We start from the raw sequence: 19,358 nt of genomic DNA, 5'->3' as shown, positions 1-19,358 counted from the left end.
TAAAGAATGTTGATTCGACTTATTGCACTCAAAGCCAATGCAAGTATATGTTAGTATTAAACCTATTTCTATGCAGGCTGGTGCCATTCTTCTGTTTACTCAATTCAACACTTATTACTTGTCTACCATATGCAAGGCACTGTGTTAAGCACTAGGTATGTACACATACATACATATATACATACATGATATACTATATATTTGATACATATATGAGCTCTCTCTCTATATGTATATATATATAATATATATATTTCTCATACTCAAGTATTTTCTAGTCTATTGCGGGATGCACCATATAAGGGGAAAAAGAAACATAAAGAGGAACATATAACATAAAATAACATAATATGGAGAATATAAAGAGTAGAAGAAATACAAAATAGTTACTTTAAAGGGGAAAAGATCTCTGATAAGGAGGGGTATCAAGAAGAGCTTTCATGGAGAAGGTGTCACCAGAGCACAGCCTTGAAGAAAGTTAAGAATTCTAAGAAGTGGAGGTAAAGAGGAAATGCATGCCAAATATGGGAGGACAGGCTGTGTAAATGGACAGTAGCAGAAAATGAATTCAGAGTACCAGGAATAGCAAGAAGACCATTTATATGGAACACAGATCATGCAATGGGAAGTAATATGAACTATCTCTGAAAATACAGGCAGTGGCAAGACTACGAAGGGTTTTAAATGCTAAACAGAGACATTGTATTTTATACTATAGGCAATAGGATGCCAGTGGAGTTTTGTTTTGTTTTGTTTTGTTTTGTTCTTAATAGATGAATGATAAAATGAGATCTGTGCTTGAGAAAAAGAAAGTTGTGTGTAGGATAGATTGAAAGGATAGATATTGGAAGGAGGAAGAAAAATAAGAAGGCTATTACAATAGTCTAGGCAAAAATTGAAAAGACAGACCAAGGTGAAGATGATGGATGGATAAAAAGATACAGATGCCCCAAACCCTTACTGTCTGGAAAGTCCCTTGTTAAACTGCCATTGGAATTTATATCCATCAGATGTAGAGTGACGGATACAGACTATGATGGCCCCAAATGATTTCGTTTCCTTTCCTAAGGGCTCATAAGGCATGTTTTTAATAGATCCATAGTAAAACTCAACCTTGCTAGCCTGTATGCTAAATAATGCCTTTTCCTTTCCTTTTTTGAAAAATCTCAATATTCCCCCCCCAAAGATCACAGAGAGAATTCAATTTTCCCAGTCTTTTATGTTCAAAACTTTGAAGTTATCTTTGACTCTTACCCATCCCTTGCCTCTATACCACTTTCCCTCCTAGCCCTGTCCCTACTCCCTATCCCTGCTCTTTGCTTCCAATACCCCATTCTATTACAGGCCTCTATTAACATCTATCTGGACAATAGCAATAGCCTCCTAAAAGGTTTCGTCATCCCACTCCCTTTCCTTGAATCAAATGTTTGTATCATTGCAGTAATCTTCTCTAACTTATTTTATCACTTCTCTGATCAATAATATTGAGTGGCCTTATATTTATTGTCAATTGAGTAAAATTAAAATTATTTTGCTTGGTATTCAAGGCCCTCTACAATAAAGCACCCATCTTCCTTTCTAGCCTATGTCTTATTATCCTTTGACTTTCACTCTACATTCCAAACAAACTGGGCAAATTTCTATAAGCCAAATAAGTTTTGTTTTCTATTCTCCATGTTTTTGCTCAGAGTATGCCCTTTGTCAAGAATATACTCCTCCCACTTTGCCTAATAAATTTTTGTTGACTTTTTAAAGCCCAATCTTTGTGGAATACCTTCCACTGAAATAGCAGACTTACTGCTTGCATTTCATATAGCATTTTGCTTTGAAATTCTGTAACACATGTATCACCCCCTAGCCACTGACATTTACATAGAGATTTAAGGATAACAAAGAACTTTACATAAAATGTCATTTGATCCTTACCACAATTTTGTGAAGCAAGTACTTACTAGATTACATGGAAGGAAGGAAACAGGAATTCATTAAGCACTTGTTATGATCCAGTCACTGTGCTAGGCACTTAATAAATATTGTCTCATTTAATGCTCACAACCACAGTGGGAGGTAGGTGCTATTATTATTTCCATTTTACAGTTGAATAAACTGAGGCAGACAAAGGTTAAGTCATTTGCTCAGGGTCACACAGGTAATAAGTGTCTGTGGCCAGATTTAAACTCTTATTCCTGACTCCTGGTCCAGATCTCTATCTACCACATACATCACTTAGCTGTCTCTAACATTAGACCTCCATTAGAGTAAAAAAAAAAATGCATCTTATTTAAATTGTGTATCTCTGCAAACACCTTGCCCAATAATCTGCACACAGTAAAAGTTTGGAAAAGATTTTATAAACACTTACTTCCTTTGTGTTAAGAGTGCAAAGTTAAACATACTGAGAATAGCAAACAGTGTATTATGTAATTTTGCTTGGATATTACTATGTTTCTTTTTTTAAATATAGGATTAGAGAGAAGAGTCATTTGTTAGTGAGTGATTGTTATATCAAAATAAATGGTACCAATTTTTAAATGGTTAAATTAATGAAATGTAGTTCATCCAAATGTGGTGGGTGACATAAACTCTTTTGTGATCTATATATCCCAATCTGAAGATCTTTCTCCTTGCCAGATAAAAACAATTTATATAAGACTTGAGTGAGTAGTTCAGCCTTCTCTCTTTCTTTATTGTTTTCTCCCAACCTCGGAATTTGTACTTATCCCTTCTTTGTCCTTCCCCTTGCCTTTAATATCATTAAAATTGTAATTTTGTTATTAATAAAATTAAACAAGCTATAATTGGTTCTAGGCTTTATTTTTCATGGTATTGTTTCTATAGGACCATGTTACACTTTTATATTCCTCCTTAGTGCTTGACTCTATAATCTATATGTGTTGATTTTTTAATCCAGACTGGTTTCCTGTTCATTGTGCATCCTCTTTTCTTCTTAAACAGTGCCCCCTTTTCTTCCTACTCAGAACTATCTGTCATGAGAATCTTGTTTTTGAGAGTCTCCCATGCATCTTCAGCTATCTTGCCTTGCAGAATTTTAGACTGTGAGATCCTACACATACTTCAAACTCTTTCTCAGGTGCTCTGCTTTTAGTAGAAAGGGGCTTGCAAGAGATACTTGGATAGATGACATTTCCCATCACTACTACATACTATGATGAAGGACATAAGTGTTATACTGTTGGTTTAACTCCAGTAACAACATATATGATAGGCATGTAGTTATGCTGGGAGTTTTGCTTAAATTTATACTTGCCAATAAAATTTCTCTTGGTCCTAGTTGCCCCCCCCCACAGAAAAATTATGTTTTTCTTAGCCTCTTGGTCCCCTTGAGATGCTCTCTTAAGAAAGAGGTTAAGCCCATTCTTTCAATTACCTACCAGTTGTACTGCTTTTGGACTTCTTTGGACCTGTTTGTCTTGCCTTCCTTTCCCAGGGAACTTGTCACTGGGAAATCCCATTATCCTGATAGATTGAATCAGCCTGGAATTCACATCTCATCAGCACCCTCTGCTTCTCTGGATCCTCTAACTGAGGAACATGGGCTCTAGGGTTTATATTTTAAAAAGGGCTTAGTTCAGTCTTCTCCTTATTTCCCATTGGCATCTCTGGATTTCTCCATCATGTCTCCATGCCAGCTACCTTCCCCCTTACTACCCCCATGCTCCAATTTTCCACTTCCTTTTGTGTATTGTCTTTCCCCCATTAGACTGTAAGGTCCTTGAAGAGAAGGATTGAATTTTTTTTTATTGGTATTAGTATCCCCAGAACTTAGCACAGTGCCTGGTGCATTCTAGATGCCTAATAAATGTTTATAGACTGACCAATTGACCTTGTATGGCTTATGCAAGACCATCTGAGGGGATGTCAAAAAGATATTGCTAGTACTTATCCATCCAGTGCTCCTTTGTGGTAAGTTGTTCAGCACATGAGTGTTCAGTTGTTTATTGATGAAGCCTGCCATGTCACCAGTGTATGGAAATTTGAGTTGTGGGGTGATAAATGTCTTATGAGGCTGCCAATTCAGGGCCTGATATGGCTGTATCTGCTAGTGTAAAGAGTTTATAAATAATAACCTGTTAATGTTTATCCTTCAAATAAATCTTTATTCACTCGTATCTATCCACATAATTCAATCTCTAACCACATAATTCAAATCCAATCTCTGATTGGTTTATTCCTCAGGCTAAAATACATAACATTGTGTTAGCTTTATTATCTGCTTATAGTAATCACCATCTATTTCTTCCTTCTACCCTGGTGGTCATTAGTATACTCCTACCTCAATATCATTTCTCCATGGATTACACTTCAACCAAGAAACTCTCAGAAATACTTTATAGATTTCCTCACAGTATTATATTTTATAGACTTATGATATCATTCCTTTTCTACTTTTATCAAATTAGTTCCTCTTGAATATGGCTACATTCTTCTCTTCCAAATTTTTGTGTGTCAATGTTGCTGATAAGAGCAAACAAAATCATATAATCTTAGAATTGGAAATGTCTTTCATGATCACATAATGAAATTTTCTTCCCAGTATCTTCTACTACAGTCTGATCAATGGTCATATGCTCTCCACCTAATGATTGAAAGTTCAGTATTTCAAGATGCAGCATAACCTCTAACTAGAAAGTTCTGTTAGAAATTTCTTCCTTACCAATACAATTACCTGTGTCATTTCAATTCTGACCTCTGGAACAACTCAGAAGAAATCTGTTCCCTATTCTACCTCACAGTCCCCTCAATAGTTGAAGAAAGTGATAATGCCCTCTAATAGTCTTCTTTTCTAGACTGAACACTCCAAATTCTATCATCTTCTTCATATATAACAGAGTTTTCAGACCCTTCACCATCCGTGTTGTCCTTCACTGAAGGAATTGTAGTTTCTCATTGGCCCTATTAAAATGTGGGCTAAATAAAATATCTAAGTATCCTAACATAACAGGGGGAAAAAACTTGATGGAGAGCAATAGATATGAATTTTATTATCAGTTTTGCTGATAACTTAGAACATTGTGTGGGCTTCTGTTTTCTTGTGTATAAAAAAGGGGGTTGAAGTAAATGATCTCCCCTATGGTTCTATATGTGCACTGACCAATTCATGATACGGTAGAACAGTTATCTTCTTTGATTAGGACATCATACTTCTGTTAATACAGCTTCAAATGTCATAGCTTAGTATTTTTTTCTTTTTTTTCCTTTTTTTTTAGCAAATGAGCTCCAGATTGAAATCCACTAAAACATCCACATTTTTTTTTCATACAAACTGCTTTTAAGCCAACTCTCTCTCATTTTGTACTTGTACATTTTTTAATGTTTTATATAAGTATCTAAATGTAAGACTTTTCATTATCCTGGCTCCCTTTCATTTCATTGTTGTTAGTTTGAACCACAGTTCCGGATTATGAAGATCAGCCAAAATAGCTGAATATATCAGTTATTCCCTCACAACCTTATGTCATCCACACATTTGGTAAATGTATCCATGATATGTAATCTATGATAGATGGATCTCTAGCTATCTATCCATCCATCTCTTTCAAAGTGGGTCCTCTAAGGAGATAATTACGTAACAACAAGAAAAGTGCACTTTTAGATTTAGAGGTTTAGTACATATGAAAAAGTTGGAAATGCCATTTCTTAGCATATGGACCAGATTTCCTGCACATAGTCAAAGCTGTTTTCACACATCTTTAAATTCTCATTTAAACTAAAGCCCAAGCTGTTCTGAAGTATATCTTGTGTACATGATTTGCTTAATTAATAAAGGCAGCAGTATGTTGGTTTTTTTTTATCAAATTGTCATAAAATTAGATACCCTAGTTCCTTCTGGGTAAATAAAGTTTAATTCAGAGGTAGGAGCCTTCCCTCTATTTCCCTTAGGAATTTTGAGGCCTTAGAAGGTTTGCAGAATAAATCTGAACAATGACATCCCTCTAATAAAAAGGTTGGAATGCACAGAACAAGATTTCATTTTCACAGATACATTCCTCTTTTTCCCTATGATTGTTTAGTGGCATAGGAAAGCCATTCAGGCTAATGATATTTAACACATGGTCTGCTTTCTTCTTCATAGATACGTATGATTATATGGTTGCCACAATGGCCACATGAGCCCCACTCACACCAATTGTAGGAAAAGGAAAGAGGCACTAAAAGTATTTTGTAAATTTAGATAAAAGTCACACCAGGGACAGACTGCTGGATGGGTGAGGAGGATGGGGTGGAAGAGTATGGACAAGGAATGGAAGGTGTCAACTATTAAGCCCATATTTTATTTAGGTTACTAACCTAGTGCTTAGCAAGGAGAAATAAGGTGAGGCTGTATAATGTCATAGAAAGAGCACTGGTCATGGAATGAGAAATCTGGGGCCAAATCTAGACTCTTCTTAATAGCCATGTGACTGTGGACAACTTATTTATACCTCCTAAGACCTTAGTCTCTTCATTTAAAAACTATATGATTAAACGATACAATTAATCTCTCATATCTGAATCTTTAGTTACAAGACAATTTAGAACAAAGAGGTTATAACCTTATTATATGGCAACAAAAACATGTCTTGTTCCCCTCCTCAAATATTAATTTTGCAGGAATAAAGATTGGTTAATAATAATAGTAATAACTAGCATGCATGAGGCATTATAAGGTTTGCAAAACACTTCACATATCTCATTTGATCCTCACAACAGGCTTGTGAGGTAGGTGCTATTATTATCCCCCTTTTATAGATGAAAAACCTGAACCTGGAAAGATTGGCTGACTTGTCAGTGTCTCAGGAAAGATTTAAACTCAAGTCTTCCTCAATCCAAGTACAGCACTCTGTCTACTACACCCCTTATTTGCCTAAACATTTTTAAATCACTGGCTTAAGAGTATTCTGATCTTCGTTCATATGCCTGGGAATGTTACCACATAAAGAAGGGAAGAAATGTTCTTTGAATTGTCCTTTTCCATATTTTAAAATTCTATTTCATTCCCTACACTACCCCATAACTTAAGCACAAAATATGTTGTACAGAGCTCAACTGTTGCACCTACTAATTGAAAGGATTACAAGACAGTTATTCACCAGGAGAATTGGGTAGATACGATCTTCTTCATTCTGACAAAAGAAAAGTCTTAGGGGCTTATCAGAAAGAATTCAACAAATATGTAGATCCTATGATGTTCAAGGCATTATGCTAGATATTATGAGAGGGATAGTATTGAAATATAAAGTCTGTGCCCTCAAGAAGCTTGTGATAAAGCAGAAAAGTATGAAAATTATGAAAATTATTAACTCTAGGACAAGTCAGAATATATGGTCCATAATAAAATACAAACAGATTTCAAGTCAGGTGCAAGGTACAAGTGATCCTAACAGACTGATAAAATGAGGGAAGGTTTCATGAAGTAGGTATCATTTGAATTGATCTTTGGAGAATGAGTATAATCTCCAAAGACAGAACTAGTAGAGAAAATTCTTATAGGTAGAAAGGAAAGGATGAGCTAAGGTAGCAAGGTGGGAAATTAGAGTATTTGTGGGAAATGACTAGTAGTCTAGCATGGCCAGATTATAGGGCACATGTAGAAGAGTAGTTAGAAATGAATGTTGAAAAGGCTTTTTAGAGTCAGAAAAGAAATGACTTTATCTTCCAGATTAAACAGATTAGAATAAATAATAAAATAGGTCAGTAATTGGAGGTCACTGAAGGTTTCTGAAACAGAAAAAGACATATGGTCAGAGTTCTATATTAGAAACCTTAATTTCTCTCTCTCTCTCTCTCTCTCTCTCTCTCTCTCTCTCTCTCTCTCTCTCACACACACACACACACACACACTCTTTCCTGATGGGGTGAAAACTGGCATAATACACAACATCTTTACTGCAATCCTGGCATTTATATACAAGTTACCTATAAATTTGCAACCTGACAGCTAAAAGAATGATGGTAGGGAGAACAGCTCTGAGGTTTTCACCATAAGACAATAAAGGTTTCGAAAGTTATAGGATTTTGAAACATATTTATCATAAGAGAATGAGATGAGTTACTGATAACAAAGAGGTTTTTAGTCCAAGTTACTAGAAAAAATGATGAAATATATAGATACAAAAGCAGAACAATAGATGTGGATACATATATATATATATACATCTGAATAAAGATAAAGATAGATTGAATAAAACTATAGATGGCATAGATATATAGTTCTAGAGTCTCTCCCCACAAAGATCTTATTCATTCCCATGACTTTAAGAATCACCTGAATTTAGATCATTTCAAAATATATTATCATTTCTTCTAAGATCTGTTTCTGTTTCTCTGTCTCTCTGTGTCTGTCTCTGTCTGACTGACTGTATGTGTGTGTGTGTATGTGTGTGTCTCATGAAAGTCAGAAAAGAAGCTAGTTTGGGGAAAGTGAGGACAGTTTGTGTTTGAAATGCTGACCTGATGTCCATTTGGAGATGTCTATCAGGAATTTGAAAATGGGGAGCCAGAATTTAGAAGAAAGTTTAGAAGCGAGAAAAAAATAGAGATTTTAGAATTATCTAAATTGAAGAGATAGTTAATGGCATTGGAATGGATAAGAAATTTGTCAGGAAAGACTATAGAACTAGAAGATAAAAGAAATGATACTAGAATTTTGGGGAACTCCTACATTTATGTGATGGGAATAAGAAGCATTAGTGAAGGAGAAAGGGAAGGAATTTTAAGAGAGATAGGAGGATGTGCATTATAATAAAAGTCAAGAAAGAAGAGAGTTTGAAGGAGAGGGTGGTCAACCATGTTGAAAACTACAGATAATAGGTCAAGGAGAATGAAGACTGAATAAAAGGTCATTGCATTTGGGGATTAGATGATCAGTGAATCAGTGATCACCCACAATATGGCAATTGCAATGACAGAGGCAGAAAATAAATGGAAAAAAAAAATAGGAGTCAGTAGTGAAGTAGTTGACTGTACAATGGAGAGGCACAGCTGACAGTTTTTAAACTGGGTGTGCCAGATTGTATGACATGCCAGTTTTATATCTATTGAAAAGTATAAATGCTACCAGTTAGATGCAGCACTATGTAGTAGATAGAGGGCTGGCTTTGAAGTCAAGAATAACATGACTCAATTCCTTCCATGGGTAAGTCACTTAACCTCTTAATGAGCTGAAGCAGTACCATAAGACTATAAGTTACAGTGGAAGGAGGTCCACAGTGGAAATTTCCCACAATGATTAAATCACAGGTTCATTCCTATGCTCCTTTACCCCTCCTCCCCAAAATATCATACAACATAAGATGGAGTAGAATAGGGGAAAGATTTCTGTTCTACTAGAGTCGTTAGGAGACCTAGGTTACAACAAAGTACAATACATTGATCTTAGATAAGTCATTTCACTTCACTAGGGCCACAGTTTCTTCATCAGAAAAATGTAGAGAGTAAGCTAGATGTGCTCTCCTTTCTAGCTTTAACATCCTATTATTCTAAGGATATGAAAGTAGTCAGCTAAAATAACTTATCTTTTAATTTAAAGTGCAATCTTGTTCCATATACAAAGGCCCTAGAATCATTACTGAATGAATATCTGTTTCTCAACACTTTCATGATTTATGTATTTCAATTAATAGTTTGTTCCTACTTGCCCCCTGAGGTGACAGTATATATCAGGCAGAGATGTTAGTTATACTGAAAGCAAATCTGTATATATATCTTCAACAGTCTTCTCATAGTCATTCATCCTTTTTTGTGCCCTTAAAAGTAAGAGGTATTTTCAGTCCCTAATTTAAGAACTAAACATTTTCATCCAAATTATGCTTAAAAAGGAAAATTGCAGAAAAGTTGAATAAACTAGCATCTGGAAATTATCATAGCCATGGAAGACTATTAGGCTTTATTTTCCCTTGAAGTCTCCTTGAGATCACTCATTTTAATTTGGTCTTAAGATTTAATAGAAATAATGACTTTCTTTAACCTTCTCAAAATCCAGGCTTTTGGTAGGTATTGAGTTAAGCAAAAAACAAACAAAACAAACAAAAAAAACCCCAACATATTACTATCTTGCCTCTCTTGTCCTAAACATTATCCATTAAATATTTGAGTTCATTTGAAAAATGATAAAACATGAATCACAAAATAGCCACACCATGTTTTATCTTTTTAATTAATTAACTCTGTATGAAGATGACACAGTATGGTTGACGGAGTTTGCCTTTGAAGAAAATTACAAATGCCCATTGTGTTTCTACAATTCCCCTACTGCAGTCTCGGTGCTTTAAATCATATGACAATGATCTCTAATAACACCAATGCATACTATTACTGTTTTATTATCACTAGGCACTCATCTTATAGCTTGAAAAATGTAAAGAATGAATGTTCTTGATTTGAATAAACTTTTAATATAACAACAAAAATGACAATAACAACAAGTCAATAAGCATTTATTATGCACTTACTATTTATATATTGTCTCCCCTTTAGGATGTAAACTCTTATAGGGCAAGCACTGTTTCTATATCACTATATATATAATATATATGTATAAGTATATGTACACATACACACAAATATATGTAACTTAATATATTATACATTACTATATATGTAACTAAACATTATAAACTTCAGTCCCAAAATTGGGTATTACTATTTGGGTATTGCTCATTACTATGTAATAAGCCTAGAAAAATATTCTGGAGCTTCATTATGAAGGACTCTACATAACAAACAGTGGACTTTGTATTTTGTCCCAGAAGCAATGAGGAGCTGGTAAAGTTTCTTGAGCAGGGCAGTGATAAGAGTAGGCCTGTGATATTGAATTCTCTATTAAACAGTCATGTGGAGGAGAGATTAGAAAGAAGAGAGGCATGAAGCAGGAAAGCCAATGGGTATGATACTGAAATAGGATCCTGGGGTGATAGAAATAATCTAATCTTCCCTTTCACTTTACAGATGACGAAATTTGAGGTAGAGAGGTGAAGTTGTTTGCTCTGTATCATATAACTAAAAAATATCAAAGCCAGGACTCAGATTCAGTTCCTCATCCTGCAAATTCAGCATACTTTCCATGCTATTGCCATATTGTCTCCAATAATCCTGACAGGAGCTAAGAGGTGATGAGGGCCTGAACCAGTGGGTGTGAGTAGAGGCATGAGGACAGATAGGAGAGATGCTGAGGGATTAAAATCAATGAGACTTGGCAACTGACTAGATATGGGGGAGAGGGAAGAGTATGACTAAAGTGTCAATGATGACTCAGGCTGTGAACCTGTGGGTAGACATACACATATATGAGACTCATCTTCGTAGAGATGATAATTCAACACAAGGAAGTAGATGAGGTCACTGACAGAGTACAGACAGAGTAAAGAGAAGATTAACTCATTCATAAGAAACAAGTCATAAATAACAACAATAATAATAATAGTAATAATAATAACTATTACTGCTGCTGCTGCTGCTTCTACTAATACTATTAGCATTTACATAGTACTTATAGTTTTACAAAGCACTTTATATTTCATTTGATCCTCAAAATAACCCTGTGAGGTAGGTGCTATTATTGTCCTGATTTTTTTGTTTTTACAGATTAGCAAACTGAAGCAGTAAGAGGTTAATTGACTTATCCAGGATCATATAATTAATAAGTGCCTGAGGCAAGTTTCAAATGTAAGTTTTCTTGAATTCAAGTTCTTCACTATTTATTGTGCCATCTAACTGGAATAAATAGAAATAAATAGTTAAATAGAAACGTACTGACACATGCATTAAGAACCTGCAAAGGAGATTGAGAATGACCAGTCAACATGGAGGGGAAAAAAACCCAAAACAAAACAATATGGGATTTAGAATGGTCAGGTAGGGGACAAGGCAGAGGGAGTATCCAGAAGGAGGAAGTGGTCAACAGTGTCAAAAGCTGTAGAGAAGTCGCAATTGAGAAAAGATCATTGGATTTATTTTTTAAAAATCATTTTTAACCTTGGGGAAAGAAGTATGATCAGCGGTTTTATGATCACCTCTAATCTCTAATCATGCTGCTAACTCAGGCCTTGACTGATATCACCTCCCTCAGCCTCCTCTTCCCTCTAATTGGAAGGTAGAATACAAAACTCCTTCAATGACTTCCTTTTCAGAGGGCAGAAACTGGACTTTTTGGCTCATTCCACTCTGTATCTACTGCTCTGCCTGGTTTTAACTCACTTTTCTGCCTCATTTTATGTTTGTCTCTCCCCCCCATTAGGTTATGAACTCTTTTAGGGCAGGGACTATCTTTCTTTTTATTAATTATATCCCCAGAGCTTAGAACAGTGCCTGATATATAGTAGGTACTTTATAATATTTATTGCATTTATTGGATTGATGGAAATGGAAGTCAGAGATTGAAGAGTTGAGAAATTTGTGAGAGGTAAAAACAAAGAAACAAAAAGTGTAGACACATTTCATTTTTCATTTCCCTGGGAATTTGGCTGTGAAAGAAAAGAGTTACAGATGGATGGTATAAAAAGATGTTAGGGTCAAGGGGAAGGATTTTTATTTGGGTGTTTGTGTATGTATGTACTTATTGAGGAGGGAGATTTTGACACGTTTCAGGAAAGAGGAAAAGAACCTTTAATGATAGATTCAGAGACTATATAGAATGATAATCAGAAATCTATCCACTACTATTCCCTACTGACCTCTAAAGTGGCTTTAAAATACATTTTACTAATATATTTTGTTTTTCATAGCACCAGAATTTCTCCCAATATCTCTCTCTCTCCCAAAAAGAGGCTGGATCACAAAACCATAGAATCTCTGAGCTGGAAGAGATTTTGAAGTTCATCTAGCTCAGTCAATATTTGACCAAGAATTATTTCTAAAACACAACCCTGGACATCCTAACTTTGCTTGAAAAACTTTAGTGAAAGGGAACACATCATATTTCAAGGAAATCCATTTCATGTGTGGATAACTGTAATTGTTAGCAACTTTACTCCTACATTCATCCTTACCATGGAGATTAAAATACCTGCCCCACCTCTGAAACATATTAGCTGTGTGACTCTGGGTAAGTCATCTGATTTCTCATTGCCCTCAGGAAATGTTAAAATGATAAGTTGCAAAAGAGCTGCTGATCTGCACAATGGAAGGAGTTCCTTCACGATCAGCTACTTATAATAATGAGATCATAGATGTATAAAATAAAAAAAAAATATCATGAGAACTTTAGCTCAAAACTTTGGTGTGAGGGAAAAAAAATAAAATAATGTAGGTAAAATGGTTTTCAAAGCATTATATAAATATTAGCTATTATTATAATGCACTGAAATCTGGTGCTCTTCAAATCTCAACCATTGTTCTTAGTTTTATAATCTGGGCCAAGTAGAATAAATCTAATACTACTTCTACATAACAGCCCATGAAATTACTGAAGACAACTATCATGTACCACCCAAATCTTCTCTTCTATAAGCTGAATACCTCAAATTCCTTCAACTGATAATCATATTGTATAACCTTAAATCCCTTCATCATCCTGGTAGCCCTCCTCTGAACATTCTCCTACATGACAGTCTTCACAGAGGACATTGTACCCCTAAAGACAAATGAAAGCTGACACAATACTCTAGGTGGGACTTGGCCCCAAAAGTATGAGTAGGACCATCAGTTCTCTAGTTCTGAACACTATGGCTCTTTTAGTAGAGCCCAAGTTTACATTAACGTTTTTTGTAAGGGTGCCACTTAATACTGTTTGAACTTTACATCTCCTACAAATTCCAGATTTTTTTTTTCAGAATTTTTTTCGGCTATCTAGCTGTCTTTCCCATCTTGTACTTATGGAATTCATTTTTAAACCCTTATGTATAGAACTTTTTAAATTTATCCTTGTTATATTTCTACTTATTGGATTTAGTCTGCTGAGATCTTTTTCGGTGATGATTTTGTCACCCAATGAATAAATTATCCTTTTCAGTTTTGTGGCATCTGCAAATTTGAAAAGCCTTTCGCAGCTAGGCCTTTATCTAAGCCATTGATAAAAATATCAAACTGTACAAAATGAAGAACAGATTTCTAGTTCATTCAACTATAGCCCTCCTTCCAAATAGCCCTGAACCAGGGAGATATTGGAGATGCAAGAAAGGGCATTGATTGTAATGTCTTATAGGAGTAGATGGGGATAGAATTTTAGTCATCTGTGTATTTATTCAGATTTAGGGATTCCAATAACTAGCATTTATAGAAGATTTTAAGGTTTGCAAAGCACTTTACAAATATATTCTCATTTTATTTTCACAGCAACCCTGGGAGTTAGGTGCTATTATTATCCTCATTTTACAAATGAGAAAACTTATGCGGATAGCAGTTAAGTGACATACCCACGCTCACCCAGCTAGGAAATGTCTGAGGTAAAATTTGAATTCGTGCCTTCTTGATTCCAAATCCAATTCTCTATCCACTGTGCCACCTACCTGCAAACTTGTTACAATTTCGCCATTGAAAAAAGCCTCTGTCAACTAATTTTATCAGATCCTCCCACTTTACTCAGCATTAAGGTCAGTTGTTTTCACCAATAGGTCTCCAGGTCAAACTTTTTAGGTGTTGATTCTCATCTGCGTGAGCACTTACGAAGGCAGATGGTTGGAAGAGCAACCAATATCGATTTCTGATCTATTTTTTTTCTTTTATTCTTTCTTTCTTTGCTTATAGTTGAAGTATATATCTCTTCTTTCTGCCTTGTATCTACTTCCTCCATTCCTCTGTACCTCCCTGCATTACTGAGTGTTGCCTGGCCCCCTGATCACCTACCTGGTACTACTCCTGCCAGTGTAGCATTCAGTCTCTGTACATAGATTGCATCATGCTTCCACAGTCCTAACTATTTTCCCATCCCCTCAGATTTAGAGAACGTTCCCTAGGACTCAGCATGATACCTCTGTGGTTTTCTGATCTTAATCTAGAGAGCACACAACTTGACAATGAGTTGTATCACCCTTCATCTATTGCTACAGGGAAAGATATAGAAGTCAGAATGGTTAAGCCTATACCTTCAACATATAGATAGAGCTTGTACATGCAAATGTGGCAGATTAGAGTAGGCGGGCCTAGCGATTAATAATACATACATGCTCCTAAATTTATCTGAAAAGATTCTCTTTCCATAATGAACCTATGTTTTCCAGAGAAACATTTAGAGTGTAATCATTTACAATGTAAAAAAAGGTTGTCAAACATGCAGCTGGGGAGCCACAACATTCCAGGTTAAAATGTAACTGGGTAATACATAAAAAAAAATACAAATACAATAAAAATAGATAATATTACATTTTAAAACTAAGTCAATATGCTGCCAGTAAGGGCCACCATGGATTTATACTATCTATGGAAATGACCAATCAAACACATCTACAGTAATACTATAATTATCTTGAAACATAAATCAAATTCTTACTTTAAAAGAGCTTGAATAATCAACTATTAATAAAATAAAAAATCAACTTAACAGATTATTATTAAAGGCTGCATTCTATTACTTTACTAAAAATGTTCTACACTAGAGACTGCTTAGGGTAATGTGCAACATAAACCTGCAATCTTCAAATATTTGCAAAGAGTAATGATGTTGATACTAGTTGGACTTTGGAGAGCTAACCTTAGTCATTTACGGGAACTTGTCTCTAGTTCCTGTTAAAATAATGATAATAAAAGGAAAAAAAGACTAGCCATTGATTTCATGCACCAAAATGTCAATATCCTATTTAGAAATTAATTTTCAAAAGGCTTGTTTTGTCATTGAGTCTATTTAAAAACAACAAATTCAACTAAAAAGAAATTAATGTACTGCTTTTATTAATTAATTCAATGCTGTTGATTAAAAAAAAAGTAGTTATAGCCAGAAATAACCAAAACAAACAAACAAAGTTATAGTCTGGGTTACCAGAATTCAATTATGTTTAAAGGGCATGTTACAGCAATATTAAAAGCTGTAGTTGGGATAAGCATTTATGAGAAGAGAGATATAATGCAAAATAATGTCTGTAATCCCTTAGCAAAACTATTGGCCTTGACAATTTTAAAGGGATTGTTTGTTTGCCCGGTGTTTCAGTCTTTCTTGGCTCTGACTGTCATAAGTAATTTCAGTTGCTATGGTACAGTAGCTCAATCTAAAATGAAAAGTTGCAGGCCTTTCAAAATAATCGACGAGAAGGAAAAAGGGCAAATAGAGATTGTTGAGATTATGTCTGTTGTCCTACAAAGACTGGGTTCAAAAAAGTATTAGCAGTTAATTAAATATTGACTTATTTGATCCTGTGTTCTTTCTCCTCTTTTTTTTTATCATGAGCTTAACTTTTGAGGCAATACCCAATAGAAATTAATGTTCTGCTGAATTGTGAAAGATTTAAGACATATGCCAATTAATATAATAACAATAACTAACATTTTTATAGTACCAACCATGTGCCAGACACTTTGCTAATTGCTTTACAATTTTTATCTCATTTGATCCTCACAACCACCCAGGGAGGGAGTGCTATTATTATTCTCATTTTATAGATGGGGGAACTAGAGAAAACAGAGGTTAAGTGATTTGCCTAGGGTTACACAGCTAGTGTAAGTGTTTCAGCCTTGGATTCTAACTCGTCTTCCTGAGTCCAAACCAGTGCTCTCTATTGTGCAACCTGTGTGTATATGTATGTGTGTGTATGTGTGTAAAGACACATTCACACACATTTTTAGATATGGCCAATGGTCCTTAAATGAGACACTCTATTTCCTGACTGTATTTTTACCAGCTACGCCACATATTTGAAACTCTCTTCCTCATTTCTGGCCTCCTTCAAGTTCCAACTAAAATTCCATCTTTTATAAGAAACCTTTCCTGATCTCTTTTAATGCTAGTGCCTTCCCTCTATCACCTTTGTTGATAACCTCATTATTTAATGCAGTGTCTGGAATATAGCAGGTGCTTAATAATTGCTTCTTAACTGCCTGACTGGCCCATGACAGCCACAACAAAATACCCACATGTGGCTAAAAAGTTGATTTCACTAAATACAGTATATTTCCTTTTTTGATAGGAAAAAATTGACCTGAGATTAAAAGATGTGGGATGAAAATATTCTGACAAGGCTGATGACTGAAAAATCAGAGGGTTTGTTGATGATAAAGTAGTACTTATTTTATTATGGACCTGTGATTGCATCTTTGTGTTATGGAAACCTATTTATGCAGATCAGCAACTAGTTATGTTTTTCGAAAGTTGCCTATGATCACTGAGAGGCAGTGGGAGCATAATGGACAAAGGGCCAGCTCTGGATTCTGAAAAACCAAATGTGAAGTCTTTCTTCTTACTAGCTGTGTGACCATAGACAAGTTAAATCGAATTTTAGTTATTCAGAGATTTACCTTTACTTCTTATACCCACTTTTCCCCCTTTCCAATAATCTTTCCCTGTCATCTGTTTTCAAATAACCTCAAAGAAATTATATTTCTATTAGTTCATAAATAGAGTAATTCTGTAACCTCAAATGAATTAATGAATTAATTTTTTAAAATAATTTTAAGTGCTTACTGTCAGGCACTGTGCTCAGCAGAAAGGATACAAATGCAGAAGGGGACAAAAAAAACCAACGAGAAAGACTGCCCTCAAGTAGTTTACATTCTAGTAGGGAACAGCAACACATATGGGGGAGTAATGGCTAAGCAGGGATATTTTGGTCTTAGAGGTCACAGAAATGGTGGGTTGAGTCACAGGGCCATTGTTTAACAAATCCTTTCCAGGAATGATAGTGCTGATTTGATTATTATTCCCAGAGGAGACAGAAACTCTATGTGTGTGAGAGGGATGGAGGGTAAAAGAAGAATCAGAATTTACAGTAGGGAACAGGGCGAGATTCTTGATGTAGTATGCATGAAGAAACCACACAGAGGAAAAAGATATCCTAGATTGCAGGCAACAACCCCTATAACAATGGACACAGTTGAAATGAGATGGACATGTTCATCTCTTGCTTAATTCATTGAGTTCTGCATTCTGGGTAATTCACTGATAGTTGGAGTCTATTTGACCATTATTATTGTTATTATTTTTAATAATTATAATTGCTAAATAGACTCCAATTCTTAACCAGAATGTGGAGCTCGGTGAATTATCACTAACAATTATAATTAATAATAACTATTAATTAATAATAATAGCCTGCTTTTATATAGCATTTTAAGATTTTCAAATATTTTAGTAATACTTTACAAATATTATCTCATTTGATCCTCGCAACAACCCCGGGAGTTAGACACTATTATTATCCTCATTTTAGAAATTTAAAAACTGAGGCAGACACTTACATGATTTCCTCAGTGTCATACAGCTACTAAGTGTCTGAGGTGGTATTTAAACTTAGGTCTCCTTGACTGCAAATAGAGAACTTTGAATTTTTAGGTATGTTTTTCAGTAACTATCTGGAAGATAACTATCCCCAAGGTAAAGGAATTTAAGTGTTGCTAGTGGTTCGGTCAATCAGAGACAGAGATGGTTCTGGAAGAACCATCATGATGTCTACCCAAGGAGAACTCCAAGTACAGTTGGCCATGGAGAGATTGAAAATCCCTTGATTGGTGAATTCAAGAAGTACATAGTCACTTTGGGTGCTAAGGTCTATATCCTTATGTTCCATACTAACAAAGGTCCTACTAAATTCAACATATGGGATACAGCAGGCCAAGAGAAATTTGGTGGTCTAACAGATGTTTTTGGTTTTTTGGGGTTTTTTTTTGTTTGTTTTTTTACATCCAAACTCAGTGTGCCATTATAATGGCTGTTGTAACATCAAAAGTTACACACAAGAAGGTATAGGTATTTGTTACATGGGTGTGAAAAATATCTCTATAATGTTGTGTGGCAACAAAGTAGATATTAGGGACAGAAAAGTCAAGGTGCAATCCATTGCCTTCCATAGGAAGAAAGATCTGCAGTACTCTGACATTTCAGCCAAAAGTAACTATGATTTTGAGAAGCCTTTCCTTGCTAGAAAACAATTTATTGGAGACTATAATTTGTAGTTTGTTGCCATGCCTGCTCTTGCAACTCCAGAAATTGTCATGGACCCAGCACTAGCAGCACAGTATGAACAGGATTACAGATTGCTCAGACAACTGCGCTCCCTGACGAAGATGATGACCTGTAAGGGAATGAAGCTAGAAGCTAGTGTCAGAGGTCTACTTTTACAAACAACTATCCCGTGGTGTCAGTGATGTAGCATGTTTGCTGTTTTATTATATAGCTAAGCAGAACAGGTACTTAACCTTTGGGAAGCTGAAGGAGATAAGCAGGAGTGACTTTGGCAGTTTTAAAAATATCAAATAAGTCAAATTTAAATAAGTTTTAT

General features: G+C 35.2%; 1 pseudogene; it reads left to right on the top strand.

Moving 5' to 3' along the window:
• Positions 1-19,157, top strand: part of LOC114029067 — a 43,062-nt pseudogene extending 23,905 nt beyond the window's left edge.
• The last annotated feature ends 201 nt before the right edge of the window (positions 19,158-19,358 follow it).

This window comes from Vombatus ursinus, unplaced genomic scaffold, assembly GCF_900497805.2.
Source record: "Vombatus ursinus unplaced genomic scaffold, bare-nosed wombat genome assembly UNPS02014909.1, whole genome shotgun sequence".
NCBI classification, from domain to species: domain Eukaryota; kingdom Metazoa; phylum Chordata; class Mammalia; order Diprotodontia; family Vombatidae; genus Vombatus; species Vombatus ursinus.
This window is presented reverse-complemented; position numbering and strand designations above follow the sequence as displayed.